We start from the raw sequence: 16,502 nt of genomic DNA, 5'->3' as shown, positions 1-16,502 counted from the left end.
CATGAGGTGAGGGTATCAAAAATATGATCAAATTTTAAGGTGTTATTTCTAGAATTACTTCATGTAGAATTTGAGTTCCTTCCAAATTTCATCCAAATCTTTCTTAATTCTTCTATTAAAATGCCAATCAATGGCCAGTGACCCTTCCCATCTAGGGGTGGTAACTGAGTACAGATCCAGCAATCGCTCTTATTAAGAATTTTGGAAACATTTTCGACCACAGTCTTATGCAAATCATGGGGTGAACCCTGAACCATGGTTACCAGTTGGGCAAACAGCAAACATGTAAAAAACAGTTTAAACTGCATCTTTCTAATTTATATCAGTCTCTGTCTTCTTGGTGATTTCGGGAGCAGAAGCTTTCTTCACCATGGTGTAGTGAATCCACGGTCCCGTGGCAGCAACCTTGACTGCAGTAAAAGTGGTCAGGAAAACTTGGAATGGTCCCTTCCACTTGGCTTGCAAGGGGTCACTGTCCCACCACTTGATGTAGACCCAGTCTCCAGGCTGGAATGGATGAGCAGGTGTGTCCAATCCTATTGGTTTGGATAAAACGACGAATCTCTGGAGCTTCTGCAAAGTGGAACTTAGAGCCATTAAATATTTCTGCAAATCATTTTTACCTCTCATATGAATTTCCCCTGGGATATGTGGAACCTGGTATGGCCTGTCATATAATATTTCATAGGGACTGATGTCGTCCCTTTGCATTGGCTGTATGTGGACTCTCAGCAAGGCTATAGGCAGGGCTTGAACCCATGTCATAGATGTCTCTTGACAAATCTTGCAAAACTGGGTTTTGAGGGTCCCATTCATGCGTTCAACTTTGCCACTTGCCTGGGGCCTGTATGGTGTGTGCAGGTCCCAGGTAAGTCCCAAAATCTTGCTAACTTCCCCAAGCACTGTTGCAACAAAATGTGGTCCCCTATCTGATGACATTCCCAAAGGAACTCTAAATCTTGGTATTATATGATTGAGCAAAGCTTTCACTAGTTCTTTTGCTGTGTTGGTGGGACAGGGGAAAGCCTCAGGCCATCCACTGAAGGTGTCAACTAGTACCAGTATATACTTGCATCCCTCTTTGCGTGGCATCTCAGCAAAATCTATTTGCCAACAATCTCCTGGGAGATCTCCTGTCTTTGTCACTCCTAACACAACTCTCTTGCTTGTGTCAGGGTTGTTTTTACAGCAGGTTTCATACTTGCTTGTTACAGATTGTACAACATCAGTCATTCTTCTCCTTATTACTGCTTTCCTCAAATGTTTTAAAAGATTTTCTGTTCCCCAGTGGGTACTTTCATGCTCTCGTTGGGCTATTTCCCGAAGGATCAGGGGTGGAACTACGACTTGTCCTACTGGGGTAACAGCCCACCCACCTTCTTTGATTTCAGCCTTAAGGAACTTAATTAATTTGTGATCCCTCTGATTGTATTTTGGGGTAAATGATGACAAATCTACCTCTTTCTGTGGTACCACTGCAAAAATGCATTTTTCTGCAATCCCCCTGGCTGTTTCGTCAGCAAAATGATTTCCCAGTTCGGGGGCTGTTTTCCCTTTTTGATGACCCTTGCAATGCATGATAGCCACTTCCGTAGGCTTCCAAATGCTCTGTAAAAGTGCAAGAATTTGTTTAGCATGCTTAACTTTATTACCTTGAGCAGTCAGCAGGCCACGTTCCTTCCAAATAGCTCCGTGGGCATGAACAACACTGAAGGCATATTTGGAATCAGTCCATATGTTCACCTTCTTCTCCTCACTCAGTTCTAGAGCTCTCGTTAGTGCAATGAGTTTAGCTTTCTGTGATGATACGTCTGGAGGCAAGGCTTTTGCCTCAATGATTTTATCTGAGGTGGTTACAGCATAACCGGTCATCCTCCTACCGTTTCTCATGAAGCTGCTCCCATCAGTGTACAGTTCCCAGTCTGGATCTTTCAAAGGAACATCTTTCAGGTCTGGTCTGCTGGAATAAGTTTCCTCTATTGTCTGCAAACAATCATGCTCAGGCACACTGTCAAGTAACGTGGATGATAAAAACATCACAGGGTTTACCACAGAAGTTGTCTTTAGAGTAACATCATCCTGTTCCAACAACACAGATTGGTATTTGAGCATCCTGCTAGGGGAAAGCCAGTGTTCCCCCTTTTGCTCCAGCACATTTATCACTGCATGGGGTACATACACGACAATGTGCTGCCCAAGGGTGAATTTACGGGCCTCCTATATCAGAAGGACTGTTGCTGTCACAGCTTTCAAGCATCCGGGCCAACCCTGGGCTACATTGTCCAGTTGTTTTGAGAAATAGGCCACAGCTCTTCGCTGGTCTCTAAGGTGCTGTGCCAGTACCCCCAGAGCAACATTCAGTTGTTCATGTGTAAAGAGTTCAAAAGGTTTAGTCAAGTCCGGCAGCCCCAGAGCTGGGGCTGACATCAAGGAGTGTTTCAGCTGTTTAAATGCAGCCCTGGCATTCTCTGTCCACATGATTGTCCCCTTTTCAGCTGCTTTAAGGACCTCATATAAAGGTCTCACCAGTATACCGTAGTTTGATATCCACAGGTGACACCAACCTACCATTCCCAGGAAGGCCTGCATCTCCCTTACAGTATGGGGTTCTGGAAGTCGACAGATGGCTTCCTTCCGTTCTCTGCTGAGTTTGCGATGTCCACGGAAAATTTCTAGGCCCAGGTATACTACTGTTTCCCTGGCAACCTGTGCCTTCTCTTTCGAAACTTGATATCTATTTTGGCCTAAAAAGTTCAACAGACTTACAGTGAGCTTTATGCAGTCATCTCATGTCTTGGCCGCTATCAAAATGTCATCAACATACTGGAGAACCGCTCCTCCTGGTTCTTGTTTCCTCCAGTCCTCAAGCTCCTTTGCCAGTTGGTTTCTGAATATGGTCGGGCTGTTTTTGAATCCTTGTGGTAAAACTGTCCAGGTGAGCTGGGTCTTCCTCCCTGTTTCTGGATTCTCCCACTCAAAAGCAAAGAGTTCTTGGCTATTCTTATGCACAGGAATGCAGAAAAAGGCATCCTTGAGATCTAAAACAGTGAACCACCCTAATTCATTTGTTAGTATTGCCAAAAGTGTGTAAGGATTTGCTACCACTGGGTGTATGTCCTCTGTTATCTTGTTGATTTCCCTCAAATCCTGTACCAACCTGTAGCTTTTACCATCAGCTTTCTTTACTGGCAAGATTGGTGTGTTGTACCTGTATTCATATTCCACTAACAACCCAAATTTGAGAAACTTTTCAATCACAGGTACTAATCCCTTACGAGCTTCTAATTTCAGAGGATATTGTCTTTGTCTTACTGGTGTAGCCCCTGCTTTGAGTGTAATACTCACAGGTTCAGCTTTTTTGGATCTCCCAGGAGAATCATTGGCCCACATTATTTGAATGACAGCCTCTTCAACTTCTTTGGGAATTTTTCCATGGCATTCCTGTACAAGGATAGCAGCTGCTTCGATAATTTTAGATTTTGGGATTATAACTTTCACTCCCCCTTCCTTTGAAAACTTAATTTCTGCTTCCAATTTTTCCAATAAATCTCTGCCTAACAATGGCATTGGGGAATTTGGCATATACAGGAACTGGTGAGTGACCCAGTGTTTTCCCAATTTAAATTTTAAAGGTTGGAAAAAAGGCCTTGTTTCACTTACCCCTGTAGCTCCAATCACATCTACAGTGTCTTGACTCAGTTTACCTTTTAAAGTATTTAACACAGAATATGTTGCCCGTGTATCAACCAGAAATTCAACATCATCATTCCCAGCTTAGCTGCAACCGAAGGCTCTGCTGGGGTAGTTACCTTCGGTCCCCGTCAGTCTGTATTTACAGTTAGTTCCGAAACTGGGGGCTTCTTTTCTGCTCGTGATGGACACTCATTTTTCCAATGCCCCCGTTTTTTGCAAATTGCGCATTGGTCCTCAGATAAGGGAAAAGGGGGACCCCCTTTTGATGTCTCAAATGACTTTTCCTTATCATACCTCTTCTTGTAGTGGGGTTTATGATGTTTATCTGCTAAGTCTCTGTTCTGGTATACCTTCCAGGCTACAGTCAACAATTTACTTATGTCCGGTGGCCCATCTATCTTTTGCAGCTTTCTCTTTATGTCATTAGTAGATTGACCTATAAACAGGTAGGCCAGGTGGATTTGCTGCTCAGGTGAGTCAGGGTCTAAGGTAGTGTATTTTTGTGCAGCCTTTTTAAGCCTATTTAGAAACTCTGTGGGGGTCTCATTTGGATTTCGTTTAATTTCATATAAGCCCAATTCACTGCTTTAGGAACAGCACATTTTAAAGCAACAACCACCCATTTTTGGTATGGCTTCAGCTTTTCCATCTGTTCTGGGATATTAGGATCCCAGTTAGGGTTCGCTAGGGGATAGATGTCATTAACTGACCCTTGAAGACTCCCAGTTGCAATTTGAGTTTCTATAGCAGATATAGCAGCTTTGTTGACCATTTCTCTCTCTGTTTTATCCAATAATTCATCTAGCATAACATTTAGATCACCCCAATCTGGGTTTTGGGATTTTATGGCCATTTCCACATGCATAGTTACTCTCTCTGGGTTGTCCCTGTACTTCCAAATTGAGGTTTTCCACTGCTGTAATTCTCCGAGAGAAAATGGTACTTTTATATAAATGGCTCCTTGATTTCCCACAGCCTGTCTCAGAGGTGCCTCTAATGCAAGTTCTTCCTCCCCCCCTTTACCTGCTTTGGACCTTGTGTGTTTAGTGACGGGACTGACTGCTCTCATAGCTTCTCGGGCTATCCTGTCCCTCCTTCCACCTCCCTCCCCGTGAGAACCATCTGTATCAAAAACATCCCATTCGCTTTTAATTGAAATTGGTTCATTGGTTTTAAAACTTGTTCCAAGCGAATATTGATCAGGAACTGTCTCGCTCTTTGCGGCAGTGGAGGGGTAGGGAGGCAGGGGCTGCAAGCAGGTTCTCCCGTCCCTGGCTCTGTAAGAGCCGCCTGAGTCGGGGCCATCCCATGTGCCCTCAGCTTTAACACTGTCTGTGCCGCAGGGTGGGGCGAGCGAGCGGCTCCTCCTGCCTCTGGCTCGGAAACTTGCGGTTCTCTGTATTGGGGAATGCCGCCGCAATTGCACGTGTCCATTTCTACCTTCACTTCTGTGTTCAGGGTACTCGGGGAAAGGCGGCCAGCCTGCCCCTTCCCCTCCCCCTTCCCCGTCTCTGCCTCTGGACCGGTCAGGGGGCAGCGGCCAATCCACCCCCCCTCCGCCTCCGGGGCGGTCAGGGGGCGGTGGCCAGTCCACCCCTTCTCTGCGTCCGCGCCCGCCCTCCGCCCCTGACGTGGCTGGGGGTGGGGGGGTCCCGCGCCGCTCGTCCGGCTTGGAGCTGGCCGCTTGCTCCCTCCCCTGTCCCCGCTCGGACAGCGGCGGCGGCGGCGGCGGCGGCGGGGGAGCCACTGCTCCCCCATCCCCCGCCCCCACCTGTGCGGGCTGCCCCGCCGGCAGAGCCACCGCTCCCCCACCCCCCCGCCGTGCGGGCTGCCCTGGCGGTTGAACAGGGTGGGGAGACCCTCTCCCATTGCGCAAAGCTGGTGCTGCCATATCTGTACCTGTCATATCAATTTCTCTGTCTGTATTAGTATACGAATCAGCTTGCTGTGGCTTTTTCTTTCTCTTCCTCAAAGTCATTTCCATATTACTTTTGTTTACCACATATGCTTCTTCCCTGTTCAATACATAGTAAAAAGTTCTGCATATCTTAGTTCATCAAACCTACGTAATGATCTCAATTCTACCATCAGGTCATTAATGATGTTATTTTCCAAACTCCCATAGCGAGGCCAATTTCCTTGACTTAAAGTCGGCCAAACCCGTGTAGACAGCCTGATCAATTCTCGGGTGTTCAAAGTAGTTTTTCGCCCTGTCAGCCATTTCCAGTGTTTTATTATCAGCTCCAACGGGCTGTTAGGAGGAATTTTTTCATTCACACCACCCATGTTTGCTCACAGACAGGAAAACTCTGCCAGAGGAAAGCTCTTAACTCTGGAATTCAGCCTGCAATCTGGCCTTGGAATTCCGATTTCCCAGGCAGTTTATGTAGGTTACTACACTAACACTTCAAAACAGCACTTTAAAACACTAAAAAGCAACTAGTTTTAGCAAGCAGTAAATGCGCGCCCGCGAAAATCTGGTCTTAACAGGATTCGAACCCACAACTCCTGACGTCTGAACCAACCAACCAACCAACCAACCTCTGAGCCTCTCTTGCGGCTGCGTAGGGTGCAGCCTCTGGGCTCCTGGAGTGCGTCCCCTCCTTTCCATAGTTTGCAGGGGAAAAGTTTAAGCTTTCCCCTTTTGTGGGCTTTTATGCCCCCAACCTTTCCAACCCCCTCGGAGACCTCCTTCCCTAGTGCTAGCACAGTCTCAGTGGTACTGATCTTCTTTTCACTCACCTCTTTCCGTGCTTCTGCCTTTCCGTGCTTCTGCCTTTCCGTGCTGGGTCCTAAAGTCCTGGTCACAGTCTTAGATTGTTGCTCCAGCCCCTCTGTAATTCGCCGGCAAAGAGAGGGGCAAAGCAAGATGTGTTCCAACCCAAGACTGTGAGTTTCAAGGTCTTTAGGATCCCTTCGTGGTCGCCAGCAACTGATGCCTTTTCCTGGTCTTAAAATCAAGAGGCATACACGGTTAGAAGGGGAAAAGGGATTTTACCTTGGTATTTATTTTAAGGATCCTTAGGTGTACACGTCCAGGTCATATGCATCGAGATGCACCCCGCCGAGTCTATCTCTGTGTCTTCCCCCCCCCCCCAACATTGGGTATAACATTATAGGCTTTATTAATTAGCATATCTATCAAAGATTCCCCAATGAGAGGTTCAAGTGAGCCCCCCCCTCCCCGAGGAACCTTCCCCTGGATGGTTCTGTCTTGGTTTACAGAATATGTTCTGGAGAGGACCTTGGGGTCTGGGGCACACTGATCCCGAGCTACGAAGCTTCTAAGATGTTTAGTCTCTTAGCTTAACAAACAAGTCTAAGAATGTAGGCAAAAAGCACTAGGAATACAGAAGCTGTAAAAAGGTATAACGGGGGTATAAAAGAAAAAGCAAAAATCTTCATGGCATCAGTAGCAGTTTGGGAACCACGCGCAACTGAAGAAAAACCCTTTTTTCCTTAAGCATAAGAGAGAGACTTTTCAAGAACTGCAACACTGACTAACATCCCATGTTCTGTTTTCCTTGTGTGAGCTAGGTAAAAAGAGAGAAGCGCTGGAAAGAGGGGGGGGGGGGGCGGAATTTGCTTTAATTTTGTTTTGTTATTTTCACTTTACTTTTAATTCTATTAGTAATAAAGCTCTTTCATTGTACTGCAACTGTTTAAGGTTTGTGCCTGCTTCGCTTTTCTCCTAATTCTTATCTCACAGAAGGAAAATAAGTAAGTAATGAATATTTTGAACCAAAACCACTACACCCGTCATCTTCAACCTGCTTCTCGAGAGAAGCAGCGACTTTCTCTACAAAAGAGAGAAATGACTCTGATTTCCCTTGAACTATTTCAGTATATTGTCGGCCTCCCTTCCCCCCTGCCATGTAGTCCTGGGAGACGGGCCCTGAGGGGACAGAGACAGGGTCTCCTGAGCCCCTGGTCAGCCTCGTTCCCATTGGTTGGTTTGTGTTTCCCTGCGCGGGCAAGGACCCTCGGTCCCGTGACTGTAACAGTTCCTCGGCAGAGCCCAGCCATGTGGCTGGGAAAATAAACATCTCTCTGAAACATCTGTCAAGAATCTGTCCATATATATTTCTTTTCCAGGGGACTCCTGGTTTAATACAGCGTATTACAGAATCCCCACTGCAACATAATGGTGGAGAATTGCGAGCAGAACGATCCCCAATCCCTAAGCGACTGATGTGTGTGAGTAAACCCTAGAAACTTTGGATTCCTCTTCTTGTTTTTGTTTTGCTATTCCATATCTAAACTATGGAGGAACCGTGGAAAGACTCTTGGCTCTCCGAGCCGCATACGGACATTTATCTTAACCTTAAAAAGATTCTTGAACAACGATTTGTAAATTTTAGCTTAATTGAAGCTCAAAAAGAACTGAAACACTTCCTGGCATGGTTGTTTAAGAACTTTTTCTATGTTTCTTGGGATTTAATTCTTACCAAAGACTTGTGGAACACAGTTTGGACACAGTTAATTTTTGAGTCAAATCATATGCCGATGGAAGAATATTTTCGTGAATATTATTTAATTACCGAGACTGTTGAGCAATGCCATCTGTGTCTTGGTAAAGGGAAGCCTGGCTCAGGGACCATGTGACCCAGGCCATGTGGACCCAGCCCTCTGCGAGCAGCAGCGAGGCAATTCCCGCACACAGGTGGAGCCAAGCGAGCTGCAGTGTCGGCGGCGGAGCGAGGCATGGCGGGAGCGACGCAACCCGGCGGTGCCGGCCCAGCCCCACGCAGCACGTGGTGGAGCGAGCCTCATGAACGCCCGACTGAGAGGAGGAGTGGAGCCGCGCCCAGCTGAAATGCGCGCTGGAGCAGGGCGCGGGGGAGTCATCGCTCGGGGGCCCGGCCGAAACGTGGATGCAGCGCCTGGCAGTGGCAGCGAAGCTGCCGCCAGAGGAAGCAACGCGTGGAGAACTGAGTGGCGCGGCCCAGCCCAGCCCACGCAGCCCAGAATGCGACCCCGGGAAGAGTGCGCAGGCATGAGCAGCTCCGACAGTCCCGGCAGCACTAGAAGCCCTGGAAATTCCAACACGGGAGCAAGCAAAAGAGAAAGCAAGAACGCAGCGAGACAGAAAACAGCAGCCACTCGGAAAAAAGAAAATATCACCGTAGCTAAGGTTTTAGGAATAGTAAAGTGGCATAATGTTAAACAAAATTATGGTTTTATAACAAGATGTGACAACGAGCAAGACATATTCATGCATAGAACTGCTATTAAAAAGAATAACCCTGAAAAATGTATCCCAAGATTGGGAGATGGAGAGGTGGTGGAATTCAAAATTGTACTAGGTAGAAAAGGGTTACAAGCATCACAGGTCACTGGGCCTGATGGTGTTCCTGTAAAAGACAGTATATATGCTAAAAATCATAGTCATGTTAGACAGTATCTCCATTATAAGCCCCCCCTACAGTCTCCCTTTCCTAATCCCACCTTTCCCTTTTACCCTATGTTCCGGTTTGGCCAAATTTAGAAATATATCCTCTGAGAGAAGGCACAACCACCCCTCCCCCCACCAGGTTCGGGAAAAAATAAATTTTCCTCGAAGGAAAGTGAAGAAGATAAAACTATTTATTTAACAAACACACGGGAAAGGAAAATAATGTTAAATGGTAAAATCTTTCGCTGTAGAGGAAAAACCTGGGAAAGTGTTCAAGTCCTCCCTTTGGTCTCCTCGGAGCTGGGGCTTGGCCCAGGGCCAGGCCCTCTGTGCCCAATGGAAAGTCCTCCCGATGTGCTCTGATGTTACAGCTATCAAGCAGTCCAGTAGAAAATGGGAGAAAATCCAAAATTCCAGAGAAGGAAAAGTTCAACTCTCAGTCTCTCTCCGGAGAACAAGAAAACTGGAAAAAACTGGCCAAAAGCTGACTGGAAAAGCTGCAAGCCGGGTGCTTCCTCGCTCCCCTGCCCCAGCTGGGAAAAAAAAAAAAACCTGCTATCTTTTTGTGTCCTTGAACAAGCTGCAAACTGCTTTGAGAAAGTTTTTGCTCAGGTTTTTGTTTTTCCTTCCCCCCTCAGGCTCAGTTTAGAGGCATAGAAAAGAAAAGAGGCATAGAAAGGCCCAAAAATTAATTTCTGGGCATAGGCAGCGATATGGGATACACATCATAAGGTCACCCCAAGACATTCCACCCCTTATCCCATATTGTTGGCTCAATGCCCAAACTAAGATATTCTAATTCTACATGCACATTAATACATATATATATATATATATATACACACAGCTATATACGAACAGTGACAGTGACAATCAGCAAGCAGGGGTATACTGGCATTTCACACTACGGGTGGTTTTCACACAACAATCAGATCTCCCTGTGGTACACAACGCGTTGTTCCATCTTTCTGCATTACCCACCATGTGCAACCAGGTCCCTGAGCAAAGACAACCCCACAGATGGGTTTGTCTGTACTCGAGGCAGAATTTATCCACACAGTCTTTCCTAACAGACCTCTGACATGCACTACTGGGACCTTATCTCCATCTGTCATATGCAAGGATTCAGACTGGGCTGGACCAGCTCTATTGGTGGAACCTCGGGTGTTAACTAACCAGGTGGCCTTTGCTAGATTCTGTTCCCAATTTTTGAAGGTTCCCCCACCCAGTGCCTTCAAAGTGGTTTTCAACAATCCATTACACCGTTCCACTTTGCCTGCAGCTGGTGCATGGTAAGGGATGTGGTACACCCACTCAATGCCATGTTCTCTAGCCCAGGTATTAATAAGGCTATTCTTAAAATGAGTCCCATTGTCAGATTCAATTCTCTCAGGGGTGCCATGCCTCCAAAGGACTTGCTTTTCCAGGCCCAGGATGGTGTTCCAGGCTGTAGCGTGAGGCACAGGGTAGGTCTCCAGCCATCCTGTGGTGGCTTCTACCATTGTGAGCACATAGCGCTTGCCTTGGCGGGTTTGAGGCAGTGTGATGTAATCAACCTGCCAGGCCTCTCCATACTTGTATTTAGACCACGGCCCACCATACCACAGAGGCTTCACTCGCTTGACCTGCTTGATCGCAGCGCATGTCTCACAATCATGGATCACCTGGGAGATACTGTCCATGGTCAGATCCACCCCTCGATCTCGTGCCCACTTATAGGTGGCATCTCTGCCCTGATGGCCTGAGGCATCATGGGCCCATCGAGCTAGGAACAATTCTCCCTTGTGTTTCCAGTCCAAGTCTACCTGTGACACTTCTATCTTTGCAGCCTGATCTACCTGCTTGTTGTTTTGGTGTTCTTCATTAGCCCTACTCTTGGGGACATGGGCATCTACATGGCGGACTTTCACAACCAGCTTTCTTACTCGGGCAGCGATGTTTTTCCACTCTTCAGCAGCCCAGATTGGTTTTCCCCTATGCTGCCAATTAGCTTTTTCCCACTTTTCTAACCATCCCCACAGAGCATTGGCTACCATCCATGAATCAGTGTAGAGGTAGAGCGTTGGCCACTTCTCTCTTTCAGCAATATCCAGGGCTAGTTGAACAGCTTTGAGTTCAGCGAGTTGGCTTGATCCACCTTCCCTTCAGTAGCTTCTGCAACCCGTCGTGTGGGACTCCATAAGGCTGCTTTCCACTTTCGTTTCATCCCTACGATGCGACAAGAACCATCGGTGAAAAGAGCGTAGTATGTGTCTTCTGATGGCAGTTGGTTGTACGGTGGAGCTTCTTCAGCACGTGTCACTTGTTCTTCTTCATCAGCGAGACCAAAGTTTTCACCTTCAGGCCAGTTTGTAATTATTTCCAAAATCCCAGGGCGATTCAGTTTTCCGATACGGGCGCACTGTGTGATGAGAGCAATCCATTTGCTCCATGTGGCATTGGTGGCGTGGTGGGTAGAGGGAACCTCTGCTTTGAACATCCACCCCAGCACTGGTAGTCGGGGTGCCAGGAGGAGTTGTGCCTCAGTGCCGATTACCTCTGAGGCAGCTTGGATTCCTTCATAGGCTGCCAAGATTTCCTTCTCTGTTGGGGTGTAGTTGGCTTCAGATCCTCTGTAACTTCGGCTCCAGAATCCCAATGGTCGATCTCGAGTCTCACCAGGCACCTTCTGCCAGAGGCTCCAGGACAGACCATTGTTCCCGGCTGCAGAGTAGAGCACGTTCTTCACTTTGGGTCCTGTCCTGACTGGGCCAAGGGCTACAGCATGAGCGATTTCCTGCTTGATTTGGGCAAAAGCTTGTTGCTGTTCAGGGCCCCAATGGAAATCATTCTTCTTGCGGGTAACCAGGTAAAGAGGACTCACAATCTGGCTGTACTCAGGAATATGCATCCTCCAAAAGCCTATGGCACCTAGGAAAGCTTGTGTTTCCTTCTTGTTGGTTGGTGGAGACATTGCTGTGATCTTATTGATGACCTCAGTGGGAATCTGACACCATCCATCTTGCCATTTCACTCCCAGGAACTGGATCTCTCGGGCAGGTCCCTTGACTTTGCTCTTCTTGATGGCGAAACCAGCTTGCAGGAGAATCCGGATAACTTCCTCTCCTTTCTCAAACACTTCTGTTGCAGTGTTCCCCTACACAATGATGTCATCAATGTACTGCAAATGTTCTGGAGCCTCACCCTTTTCTAGTGCAGTCTGGATTAGTCCATGGCAGATGGTGGGGCTATGCTTCCACCCCTGGGGCAGTCGGTTCCAGGTGTACTGCATGCCCCTCCAGGTGAAGGCAAACTGAGGCCTGCACTCTGCTGCCAGAGGAATGGAGAAAAATGCATTAGCAATGTCAATAGTGGCATACCACTTCGCTGCTTTGGACTCCAACTCGTACTGGAGCTCCAACATGTCCGGCACAGCAGCGCTCAATGGTGGAGTCACTTCATTCAAGGCACCATAGTCCACAGTCAATCTCCATTCTCCTTCAGATTTGTGCACAGGCCAAATGGGGCTGTTGAAGGGTGCGTGGGTCTTACTGACCACCCCTTGGCTCTCCAGCTCACGGATCATCTTGTGGATGGGAATCACAACGTCTTGAGTTGTCCGGTACTGTCGGCAATGCACTGTCGAGGTAGCAATTGGTACTCTTTGTTCTTCCACCTTCAGAAGGCCTACTGCAGATGGGTTCTCTGATAGTCCAGGCAAAGTGTTCAATTGCTTAATGCCCTCTGTCTCCACAGCAGCTATTCCTAAAGCCCACTTGAGTCCCTTTGGGTCTCTGAAATACCTGTTCTGGAGGAAGTCTATGCCCAAAATGCACGGGGCCTCTGGGCCAGTCACAATGAGATGTCTCTTCCACTCATTTCCAGTCAGGCTCACCTCAGCTTCCACCAAGGTCAAATTTTGTGATCCACCTGTTGCACCAGAAATAGAAACAGATTCTGCCCCCACATGCTGCGATGGCATTATTGTACACTGTGCACCAGTGTTAACCAAGGCATCATACTTTTGTGGTTCTGATGTACCAGGCCAACGAATCCACACAGTCCAAAAAACACGGTTTTCCCTGACCTCTACCTGGCTAGAGTCAGGGCTCCTCTATGCCTGGTTATCCTTCTTTTCCTGGGCCTGCATCTTAGAGGTTCCTTCATGGGAATTGGACATGCCATCGTCTTTTCCATCATTTCCAGCAGTTTGGCTACAGGCAACTGGAGCTACTTCCTTTTTGGTAGAACTACCTTTCTGAGACTTGTGCTCCTTCAGTTCACGCACTTGTGCTGCCAGAGCAGAAGTGGGTTGTCCACCCCACTTCCTCATGTTTTCCCCACTGTCACACAGGAAATTCCACAGCTCACTTTGTGGGATGTACCTTCTCTCTGGGGAACGTCCGCAGAGAAGGCACTCTTTAATCTCCTGGTGATTCTTCTTCATTTCATCTTCAATTTTCTGCATACGTGTTTCCACAGCTGCAATTCTTGCATGTGTTGGGCCATGCACAGAGTCTGCATACGCTCTGAGCTTCACTGCCATATCCCGCACGGTCTCATTCGCACCGTAGTCCGGTTTCATTATTGCTAAAGCAGAAGCGTATTCTGGTGGCCCAAGATGTATGAGTTTTCGCCACATGTATGGAATAACTCTGGCCCGGTCTGGACTCCTCAATCCTGGGTCATTTGTGAAGACAACCTCTACCACCCCTAGTTCTCTCAGGCGTTGGATCCCTTGTTCTATGGTCTTCCATGGGGTTTGCTGCATGTAGAGATCATCTCCACACATATATCTTTCAATCACGCCTGTCAAAATCCGTCTCCAGAGACTGGTCGAGTTAGCCTCCCTTTTCATCTCTTGGTTGATCACTGGATCTTGCGACAGGGATCCCAAGTGCCTCGCTTCGGCACCGTCCAGCATCACATCATCACCTGCCGCATCCCAAATACGGACCATCCAACTTATTATGGATTCATCAGACCGTCGGGTGTAATCCTTTCTTAGGCTGTGAAGGTCCTTTATGGACATGGACTCAGTAATGCTTTCTGTGCCTGAGTCTGTTGGTGGTTTTGAGGTTCCTTCCCCGGCATCTTTTGAGGTCCCTTCCCCTGCATCATCATCATCTTTCACTGGGCGATCAGTTTTGGTTGTGTGCTTTTTCCTCGTGACAGGAGCCACTGTCAGTGGCTTAGACTCTCCATCTGGTTTGGGCTTGCTATCTGGTTTGGCTGCAGCCTGAGTGACTGGGGTGTCTCCAGGCTTTACTGATTTATCTTCCTGCCTCTCTACCATTACCTGCTGCAGTGTGCGATAGGCATGTGCCAAAGCCCAACATATTGCAAGGAGCTTGTTCTCATTAGAATTGTCATTGTATTTCTCTTTCAGGTATTTTCCCACTTCAGCTGGTTTCTGAATTTGTTCGGATGGGAAATCCTAAACTATCGGGTCAGAGAATTTCTTTAGGGTTTGGCCAATGTCCTCCCATTCCCCACACCACTCAGGATTTTCCACCTCTGGGTCAGGTGTCTCAGCAGTCACCCTGGAAATCTGAGCTCTTATTCTAGACAAGCTGTGAATCATATAGAGGAAGATTACCAGATTAAATACCAGGAGGGTGGTCTCTTTAACATCCAGGGGATACTGAACATTCTCAAAAGATAACCTATCAAATTTAAAGGGAAGGGAACCCCCCTCTCCTCCTCCTCTAACAATCTGGGTGCAATTACTAATAAATTCCCAAAACAGGCTACTGAAGCTAGGACTGGGGTTAGGACGGAGAAACCACTTATCATACACACCTCGAACAGCTGCCTGTACCTCTATCAACTTCCTATAAATCATTATCACTGAGCACAGCAAAATAGAAATCCTGATTTGTCTCCCTTCTCTGTAAAATTTACATATCAAGGACAAGATTGGAGCAAGTTGTGGATAGGCAAACAACCCTAGGGACCAAAAAAGCACTAGTACCTCAATGAAGCCTAAGGACCAGAAAGACATGAGTACATCGAGCCAGAGAGACATTATGAACTCAACCAGCATGGTGACTACTTTACCCCAACGCAGAATAAGTAAATTCAAACCAAAATGTAATTAGCACAAGTTTTTTTCACTTTCCTTCGAGCCACACAGTTGGGCGCCACTAAATTTGTTCCGGTTTGGCCAAATTTAGAAATATATCCTCTGAGAGAAGGCACAACCACCCCTCCCCCCACCAGGTTCGGGAAAAAATAAATTTTCCTCGAAGGAAAGTGAAGAAGAAAAAACTATTTATTTAACAAACACATGGGAAAGGAAAATAATGTTAAATGGTAAAATCTTTCACTGTAGAGGAAAAACCTGGGAAAGTGTTCGAGTCCTCCCTTTGGTCTCCTCGGAGCTGGGGCTTGGCCCAGGGCCAGGCCCTCTGTGCCCAGTGGAAAGTCCTCCCGATGTGCTCTGATGTTACAGCTATCAAGCAGTCCAGTAGAAAATGGGAGAAAATCCAAAATTCCAGAGAAGGAAAAGTTCAACTCTCAGTCTCTCTCCGGAGAACAAGAAAACTGGAAAAAACTGGCCAAAAACTGACTGGAAAGCCGCAAGCCGGGTGCTTCCTCGCTCCCCTGCCCCAGCTGGGAAAAAAAAAACCTGCTATCTTTTTGTGTCCTTGAACAAGCTGCAAACTGCTTTGAGAAAGTTTTTGCTCAGGTTTTTGGTTTTCCTTCCCCCCTCAGGCTCAGTTTAGAGGCATAGAAAAGAAAAGAGGCATAGAAAGGCCCAAAAATTAATTTCTGGGCATAGGCAGCGATATGGGATACACATCATAAGGTCACCCCAAGACACCCTATATCCTATTACCCCCAGTGTATTCCTAATCCGTTTTTTCATCCATGGTTTCCCTCACAAAACCATACCTTTGCCAATTGTTTCCCCAAAACTCCCTTTCCAGTGCCGAGTGGGGGATGAAAAGGGGGAGGGAAGAAATTAAACCTCTCCTACATCAGTTTCCCCATAAAGCATGCCTGGAGAGTCCTGTCTCCCTTCTGTCAGACTTAAGATGTTCCAGAGAATCTGTTTGGACATTTAAAGACTCAGGAGGGTGGCTTGTATTGTTTTAAAACTGTTCTTGTTATGTTTATCCAGTTGTTTTCAGTGTTAAGCTTTAAATTTCTTTTGTTAAAAATAAACAGGTGAAATGTCGGAATCCCTTCCCCCCTGCCACGTAGTCCTGGGAGAGGGGCCCTGAGGGGACAGATACGGGGTCTCCCGAGCCCCTGGTCAGCCTCGTTCCCATTGGTTGCTTTGAGTTTCCCTGCTCGGGCAAGGACCCTCTGTCCCGTGACTGTGACAGTTCCTCGGCAGAGCCCCGTCCATGCGGCTGGGAAAATAAGCATCTCTCTGAAACATCTACCAAGAATCTGTCCATATATATTTCTTTTCCACGGGCCTCCT

This window comes from Coloeus monedula (assembly GCF_965178545.1).
Source record: "Coloeus monedula genome assembly, chromosome: W".
Lineage (NCBI taxonomy): Eukaryota > Metazoa > Chordata > Aves > Passeriformes > Corvidae > Coloeus > Coloeus monedula.
Note: the sequence above shows the minus strand (reverse complement) of the source record.